The sequence below is a fragment of the Ambystoma mexicanum genome, chromosome 3q, assembly GCF_040938575.1.
Source record: "Ambystoma mexicanum isolate Mex_15411 chromosome 3q, UKY_AmexF1_1, whole genome shotgun sequence".
NCBI lineage: Eukaryota > Metazoa > Chordata > Amphibia > Caudata > Ambystomatidae > Ambystoma > Ambystoma mexicanum.
This window is the reverse complement of record NC_090926.1, coordinates 159,388,734-159,398,029: the sequence shown is the minus strand read 5'-3', so window position 1 is coordinate 159,398,029 and position 9,296 is coordinate 159,388,734. Positions and strand designations below refer to the sequence as shown.

Here is a 9,296-nt window from a genome sequence, read left to right as displayed (position 1 = left end):
ATAGACTCAATCTACTATTACTAAGTAAAGTACATGGACTCAATAAGTTTCTCCAACATTTCCATTTGCATTTTGTGTTATGCTAATGGTAATATTGTGGCGTTCATCCACCGTTCCAGGTATTGTGGCGTTCATCCTCCGTTCCAGGGACCGGCCCGGCAGCCCAAGTTATCAGCCCAAGCGAAGCAAGGGTGGATAACGAGGTCTCTGGACCATTATGCCCCCATTCCAGCCCCTGTAATGGGGGATGAAGGCCATTAGCACCTTAGGTTCCCAAAGCGGGAACCCGGGGTGCTAAAAAAAAAATGTTTCTTCCTACACAGGGACGCCTGCGCCATCCCGGTGTAGGAAGGAAATCCTTTTTTGAAGATGGCCACCATGGAAAGGGAAGGCGGGGGTTCCATACAGGGCCCCTCAAAGCAAAAAGAGAACTCTATATTACCACAAGCACATTTTTCTTCCTTTTCAAATCTATCCCAATTTCAAATAGCTTTACCACAAGACAGTCCCAGGTGGACATGGCCACTTTAACCCCTTGTTTTGTCCCTCGTGGTCATGGCCAGTAGCCAGATTGTCCGGATCCTGACCTTATTCCATGACCCGGACAATCTGGCCACTGCCCATGGCCACAGGCTTACACCTCAGTCACTAAAGGTATATCACTATTTATTGTACCTATATTATGACACTTGTCAAAAAATAAAACACGGGCACATTTGCAAAACCATGCTTTCAGGTCCTTCTCAATGCTCCTTAAACAAGTTTGCTGGAAATCCACCCAGGTTTTATTTTTTCAAAAGTGTCAAATGTATGCAAATACAATAGTCGTATAACCTAGCCCGCACTTGACAAAATCCATTCAGACTTTACGAAAATATTTACATCTAGATCTATAATCTTTTTGCAAACCTTTGTGAAGATTTGACAAATGGCTGCACATTTATAAGCCTTTACAATATTTTGGGACCCCCCTCTAATTCTGCTCCCTCTTGACAAAATCCCACCAAACTTCGCAAAAACAGTTATATCTATATGTATTAGCAGTTTGCCAAATTAAGTGTAGATTCGTCAGATGGCACCTCATTTATAAGCCTTTAGATTATTTTGTGAACCCCCTCCTGCCTCCCCCCCTCTAATTTTGCGAACCTTTGACAAAATCACACCAAATGTTGCACACTCATTCTGGATCAGGTCAGGAATATAATTTCATGTAGTTTCATTAAGAGGCGCCAAAGTTATTAGCCATCCAAGAACTGCTTTTCACCAACCCTGTAATGCAGAGGTGTCGGCGAACTTCACAGGACTGTTTGCGAACATCGTGGCAAAAACGACCTTTTTTTTTTGCTTCTTGCAGCCATATTCCATTCCATCCTCATCACCTCCCCAGAGATTATTTGATAAGTTTGACAAGTGTAATATTGTGTTTTTTAATGTTTTTACTGCGATGTGTGCGGACACCGGGCGCTGTCCGTGAATCCAAGATGGCCGGTGTTTCCAAAAATCTGATGCACCTCATCCTTCACTCCAACCAATCAGCAAACACGTTGTGTCCGCGGACATGACGCAACTCTATTAGCCAATCAGTGTCTTTTACACTCAAGGTTTCTTGCATAAACAATTCATAATTTATCAGTTATAAAGCCTTCTTTAGAAGTGGGCAATAGAATAGTAACACACAAATATACGTCAATACTGTACACTCTGAGTTTCTGGATCAGACAAGGCCCTTTTGGAGTGGCCCACACACACACACACCCTACACCCACAGGTGACTTCAGTAACCAGGGTTCTGAGGACATTAATACCTTGCTGTTGGCATACAGAATACTCTTTAAAAAGTAAGTAAAAGGCAAAAGTTATTAGAACACAAGAAATACAAATAGTCATAAGCAGGGCAAATACTTTTACATGGCAAGAGAAGAGTCATTCAATTCAATAGGCTAAGCCAAAGCCAATGGGTCAAAGTCTTTGTATAGGATGCAGCACTTCAGGTAAGTAAATGGAAAAGTCTTTGCGCAAGTTCTTAGGAGTCTTTGAGAACAAGAAGAACCAAATGTAGGGCAACACGCTGATTAGATTTGCGAGTTGCAGAAGTTACAAGCACTTCCACAGTAAGAGGTTAGTTCTTAGGCTTGTTTTACAGTACCTTAGTAAAGAAGAAAAAGATGCAGCTGAGCTGAAGCCTTCTATTCCTGGGCCTCAGTTGTAGGGACAAGAGGGAGGATGTCGGGGGGGACTCCTGCACTGTACTGGCACCGTCAAAGCTGGCAACCGACAAACTTTACTTTCAGTGGCTGTTTCGCTTTTCAGCTCCTTGCGGTACAGCAAATAGCAATAAGTGCAGTTCCTGGCTGTCAAGGTGGACTGTTCTCGCGTCTGAGGTCCCACACTCAACTGAGGGGGTGGGGGTCAGCTTGGTCAGTCCTGCTTCGTGGGAGTCCGGAGGATCTTCCAAAAACTTTCAGCCAGCTTACAAGCAACGCACCCAATCTGGTGTCACTCTCCCTACGGTTTCCTGCAGCACTCTGAGGAAATGTAACCAGCTCTGAGATTGGTGTCCAGGTGGCTTACTTGGGAGTTGATTGGCCCTACCAACTCAAAGGATGAAGTCGTCCTTAGCAGGGCTTCTGTCGATGCGAACTTGGCGATTTGGACCTGCAGCAGGGCTTCACCGGGCAAACCAACGTTCAGGAGTTGCAGCAGCCGTCCTCTTCAAGCTCTTCTTTGGTTCCTTTTCCAGTGGTTGACACTGCCTTCTAACCCAAGAGACTTGTCTTTTTATTCAGTTCTCTCCCATTCATTCCAGCCTAGCAGCCACTCGCCCAGTAGGGTGGCTGTCCTTTCCGGACAGTCAGCCACCCTATCGTCAGAGTGCATGTGGGTCTCCCAGGAGACTAAGCACATGGAGATTCGGGCACCTCCCTCGCTTCCTGCTTACCCCAGACACTCTGGAGACAGAGGCGGGTTTCACTCCTGAAGCCCGCCAAAGGCGAATGAACAAAGAGACCAAACCTGGTTTGGCGCGCAGAGAAAAACTCAAAGGACCTTTTCTACAAAGAAATGGCGAAAAAAAGATTGGGAACGGTTTTAACAAAGGAGGGTCAGGCGCCATCTTGAAAACAATGGCCCCCGCGATTTAACGTTACAGGAGCTGTGACCACTTCGCTGTCGGGGTACATAATGGTAGTTCATTGCAAAACCACTGCCACCAACCATCCAGAGAGGAAAGGGTAACATTTGACTGTTACATGAGTAACTAGACATAGGGGATACTAAGTAACCCCTCCAGCTCTCTATTGTGAGATAGGGTGTGCTGGGTCTAGAATTTTATAGGACTAAGTGAAGTCAATTTCATTCCACTGTTCTGGGAAACAGTTGGTCCCAGAGAAGATATTTAAACCTTGGGAAATCTGAAAGACTTCCCTGGGTCACTGCACTGAAGGTGCTTTGTGACACAGTTGTAAAAGATGATGCCCATGGAGTTGGTTAGACTCCACAACCAAAAAGAAACCCAGAAAACACATTGAATTGAAGAGTTTAAAGTCCAAAAGTATAGCAAAAGAGCTGGAGGGCTGTAAGGTGGGAGGAATTGGCACATTTTTGAGAATTCTCCCTAACCACCCATTTGTCTGATCTCCTGATTTGCTGCAAACTGATGCTGGCCGATGGGGCCTTATCTTGGAAACCACAGAAATGATGCTGTGATCTCTGGTCAGGACTTCACAGTAGCAGAATCGCATTAAGCCGGGCTTCAACATAGGATGCATTGAGAATGTTAGTACCTTGTTTAGTTAGGTAAGCTTTCTGTTTCCAGAGGTTCCGGTAGTCATGTGATATACCAAACGCATAGCGTGAATCTGTGTATAGTCACTGTGCATTGTGTGGTGATCGTGCAAGCCTGTGTTAGGTCAAGGAGTTCAGCCACTTTTGCCGATTGTACTGATGGGATCTGAAAAGCTTATTATACTTCAAAGGAGGTACACACGGCAAAACCTGCCTGTATACTCCCTGTAGAATCTGAGACCAGACAAGTCCAATAAGAGAATGAGGTCTGCAGTAGGGCAGGGAGATATCCTTGGTCAGTTCTTGGTGATGATACAATGTCAATCGCTGCAAGGCAGTTGTGCGGGTGACATTCATCGTGTGTAGGCAGGGTTGAGTGGGGCGCATCTGATAGTGATGTTGATGCTAGAGAGGAGCAGTTTTTCATATTTGGTGAAATGTGTCGTGTTTTACCCGTGAGGATGAGTGCTAATACAGTGTTTGACACCGCTAAATTTATGTGATGTGCTAGGGGCATGTCTACTTTTGTAAGAAGGGTAGTGGCAGCTACAGCTCTGAGACATTTGGTAAAAGTGGAAGCTGCAGGGTCCAACATTGAGCTAAAGTAGGCTACAGGGTGTTGTAGGTCCCCTAGGCTTCTGTGTGAGTATGCCTAAGGCATACCCATCTTTCATCACAGGACGGTGGGAATAATATACTATAGCCCGGTAAGCCGAGGGCTGGAGCAATGGAGAGGGCAGTCTTGACCCTGGTGAAGGCTGTCAGGCTGGGAGTCCTGTAGCATCACCTGCATATGTGCAACCTTGCAGGCGTGTTCAAGGATCCAGGGGCGACGAACATTGCTCATTCAAAAGAGTGCAGCTGCATTTTAGTGTTGGGCATGGGACACTGTGATATGAAGGACACTCGAGAGGGGGCAAGGCGTCTAGCTCTGTGGGAAATGTGTCCTAGGTAGCGAACTGTAGGTAGAGCTGCAATTTAACTTTGTTCACTTTGTGACCTTTTGCTACCAATGCAGTGAGGAGCACTTCGGAGTCGACAAGGGAGACCTGAAAGGAAGAGGCTGCTAATAGCAGGTCATTCATGTATTGGATCATAGTGGAACAAACTCGCCCCCGCCACCCCTTTCCCCCTCTTACAGACCTTCCCCCAGGAAGGTGACATCCTGGACGTTGTCCTGTAGAATCTGGGAGAAGGATGGGGAGTCAATAAAGCTCATCGGACGGGACCTGTAGGTGAGCGGACGTTCTATTTATGTGAATGCAGAGAGATACTGAGTCATGGTGGATGGGGGACAGAGAAGAAGGCAGAGGCAAGATCAATGCAAGTGAAAAACTATGTGTGAGCTGAGACACAGGAGAGAATGGTCAGACTGTCCTGGACCACTGGATGTGAGGGTATCCCTGCCTTAAGGGCGTGCAAATGGTAAGGTAAACAGAATTTGCCTGTGCCCTTTTTTCCTCACTCGGGAGCACTGGATCATTGCATGGGCTAGTGATGTAGTAGGGCATGCCCTTCTCAATGAGGGAAGAGATGACCAGTTTGATACCTTCTGCTCGAGAGGATATTCTGTACTGGGGCACACGCGGAAGAGGATCTTCCGGGATGAGTATTGCGAACAGGTTAAGCAGAGAGCCACTGGCACGGCGTCAATAAGGTGTTGTACCTGTGTCGATTGTGCAGGTGTCAGTAATGAAGGAGGCCTTGTAGGAGGCTCCTGGTCAGTGGGCTGTTGGAGGAGAAACAAACATTCAGCTTGCCTACATTGTGGATCCTCTAGACATACCATCAGGAGAACAATAAATGGTACAATGCATCTTACATGGCAGGTCAATGGTTAACAAATTGGCAGGCCTGGCATTCAGTAATGGGACAAATAGACAATTACGTTGATACTGGGTGTGGGTTAGTGGTGACAGATATGCCAACAGCATTGACAAATTCCGTTAAGGGGGGGGGGAGGAGGATCATTTCTTCCAGTATTAGCCTCTCCCTCCACCAGTGTGTCAAGCCATTGCAGTTATTATATGATTTGTTTGTATAGACTGTCTTGGAGCACAGCCTATGGGAGTTGTTTAAGGTCTCCAATTGTGGGATCATACCAGGCAATTACTGTGTTCAAATGTTCCATGAAAGCAGTGTGGTTGTCAGGCAACGTGAGGAATTGCTGTGCTATATGGTATAAGTCATTGGAGCTCCAGGGAGTGTGAATTCTCATAGGTTCTGCATCAGTATTTACCTGAGGGAAGGTGGCGCATAGGCATAACGGTGGTGGCCGCAGCAAGGGATGTGGTGGTGTCCATAGTGTGTAGCGAGGGAGGCTCAGACATGGATGAATGTGACCATTGAATATCCCACCTGGTTAGTTGTGCTGTCCTGGATTTAAAAGCATAGGAGTCGGACCGTGCTTGCAGGACATCCAGGTATTTCTGGCAAATTGAGTCAGACATGCGCCTGTAGGGCTGGGTGATAGGCAGGGGAGTGGATGTACATTGATGTGGGATCCTACTTGGCTTAGAGTGGGTCCAGGGTGGCATGTAAGTAGAGGCTGCGGGTGGCGGAAGTGGAGGCGGGACCGGGTGAGAAGTTGCACTGTCTCCTCAACAGTGGATGGATCGGTTGAGGAAGCAAGCATGGGTTGTGCGAGGCAGGGGAGGGTGGTGTCGTAATGTGACAGTTGGCGGTGGCATAGCTGGTGGCAGTGGGGGGTGGAAAAGGTGTGCACGCTCTCAGGTGAGACGAGTATGTTGCTAGTTCCTCTAAAATGTCTTAAATTGGCGCTGTAGGTGCCTCTGATCCGACACCTTAGAAACCTCAGCTTATTTATAACGTGCTTAATACCCAATCATATATCATATATATTATCTCTACTGGTGTCTGCAGAAACACTTGGGTAGAGGCCTGTTTTGCGAGCGTGTCTACTGTTTTGCTGGCCGTCTTTTGAGAGATGCCTGTACTGCTCGAATTCTTTCTCCAACCTAGCCTGAAAGCCATCTAGTCTGTTTGTCACGCAATCTGTCCATAGACACTTTGTACCATGCGAAATAAGCCGACTAATGAACATCGGACACCTTACACTGTCTTTGTTCCAAAGCCTCGCACAAGACATATTTACAGGTGAATGCCCCATACTTTGAAAACATGAAGGCTTTCGTCCCAACTGCAGGAGTAAGTTGTGGAAAGCTCAGAGGCCATAGCTAAATCTAGAAATCCAAAAGCGGGGGGACACACAGGGGAGGTAGGCTCGCAGTTACTGCAGATCAAGAGGGGTAGTGCAAACAACATCCCAGCAATTAGTATTTACCGGTGGTGACAGCTTAAAGACAAACTGGAGAGGTGGTACACAAAGGGAGATGATAGCAAGCAAGATTGATAGTTTGCTGAATATAAAGATAAAGTCAGACAAGATGGACCCAAGTGCCTCAGCAATAACGTTTGACACTATAAGTCCATCCACATTGCCTTTTCAGTTGAAATAAGAACATAGATATACCGCAGGGCTTTGAGTGTTGTGGTAAGTAACGAAATGAAGGTGGGAGGCCAATCACGCACATTTATTTAAGCAGGAACTTTTTCCTTGTCAATCAAGGCCTCCACGTGCCTGGAAGTAAAGCATGTAGGTATTTCTGTGGCACAAAGGTTTCTGTAGCATGAACAGGGCATCAGTGAAAAATAAGAAACTAAATGCTGACGGTTCCCGCAATAATCAAGAAAATAAACAGTCATTTCATTAATCCAAAAAAATCACATACTCAAAAAACCCCAAGGGAATAAAGCAATTCCCTAAACACGGCAGGCCTGCAGGCATCAAATGAGACGTCTGGCGTAGGCCAAGGATTTGTGTACTGGCCTACCACAGCGATCCTCTGATTGTGTGGCAAGGCAAACCACAGCTCAATAACACGGTGGCAGGGAACAAAAAACACAACACCATCCTGTCGGCTGCAATCCTGGACACGGCAGCCCCCAGGAATGCACAACAATCAATCTGAGAAAGAGCCCTTAATAGCCACCCAGTGGAAAAAGCATCACAACCTGGGGGCCATGTGACTAACACACCTGGAACCCCCACACTGAGGCAGTGTTTGTGGCTGCACACATCCACCACAGGCGCAGTGGCTCTGAACCCACTTATCTAAGAGACTGCCTCATGTCTCACTAGCTCCGAATTTATCAGTCTTACTAAAGGTTAAATACCCCCTTGGATATTGCCTTACTCGCACTGTCGAAGGCAGACAATAAGTATTCATACACACAAAGGAGAAGGTACCAAAAATTGAATCCCACAAATTAACAATAAGGTGATGTATGTCCTCCTGTACCTTGTAGTCCTGAAAAAATTAGACCAGGTACACAAATCACATGCACGATTGTTGCAATTTTAATTGGTTTCCAATAGATTAAAAAAACTCATAAAAATGTTCTAAATGAACATGACCCAAAATAAAACCCACATGGTGGTTATACAATGAACCTATTCACTGACATAACATACACTTAACCACAGAGGGAGAGGGATCCTGAACTTTTGCATCATCTCTCCTGTCTACCGGGTCCGGTGACGACAGACACTCTTTGGAACTTTTGGGCATAAGGCCCCAATCTCTGTAGGGTTGAATTGCTAAAGCTAGGAATATTACTGCAATTACATTAGTTCATGTGGAGTATTTGCACCATGTTGCTATACCTCACCGTACATACCCCATCTTACTGCACCCAGACACCAATACCATTCTTAACTTCTCTTGGGCCTATGCTGACCTAATGAATGCTTCTGATTTGCCACTACTACGCCAATACTTTACCACCTAGGATACCGACTGCCTTTGTTCCACACAATCTGATCTTTCACCACACTAGGCATGCTGCCTTCTATGGGTATTAAGATGGCAACCCACGTCTTTAACAGAAGTGCTATTACAACCACCATTAACAACACGGCTGTCTGTAAAATGGGATGTTTTCATAATAGCATCAAAATAGCTCTCTACACCCAAAGAGTGTTATATTTCCTTTGTGGGGCTAGCACATACCAATGGCTTCAAGTTAACTGGACTGGTCAGTGCACCATTGGTTTAATTCGCCCAGCAATCCGCCATGTGTTCCTTTTTTCACAAGTTGACTACTCATCTTGCCCGGCCAAATGTGACTCCTGGACATGGTTCAATGGCCTCATAGGGTTCCTTATCCCGAGCATTGGCACTACAACTAACAATGCTGAAATTCATGCCCTAGCACTGTGCCTCGAACAGCTAGCCAATAACACCGCAAACGGTATACAGATACTGAAGAGCGAAGAAGTCACACTTAGAACGATGGTCTTTCAGAATAGAATGGCGCTCAATTTACTGTCTTTCCAAGGGGGACCTGTAAAATTATAGGACAAGAATGCTGCACATGGGTACCTGATAACTCCTCCCGGGTTGAGGACATTCTAAAACACCTCCAATGGTTGTTACCACCTTTCACCCTATAAACAGGGTTTATGCCGGCTCATTGTTAACTTGGATTCA

The 9,296-nt window shown here is 46.1% G+C and overlaps 1 protein-coding gene across 1 annotated transcript in view; it reads left to right on the top strand.

Annotated features, from left to right (window-relative positions):
- TFCP2 (transcription factor CP2) overlaps positions 1-9,296 on the top strand; it is a 1,231,094-nt gene that overhangs the window by 327,331 nt on the left and 894,467 nt on the right. The window lies entirely within an intron of this gene.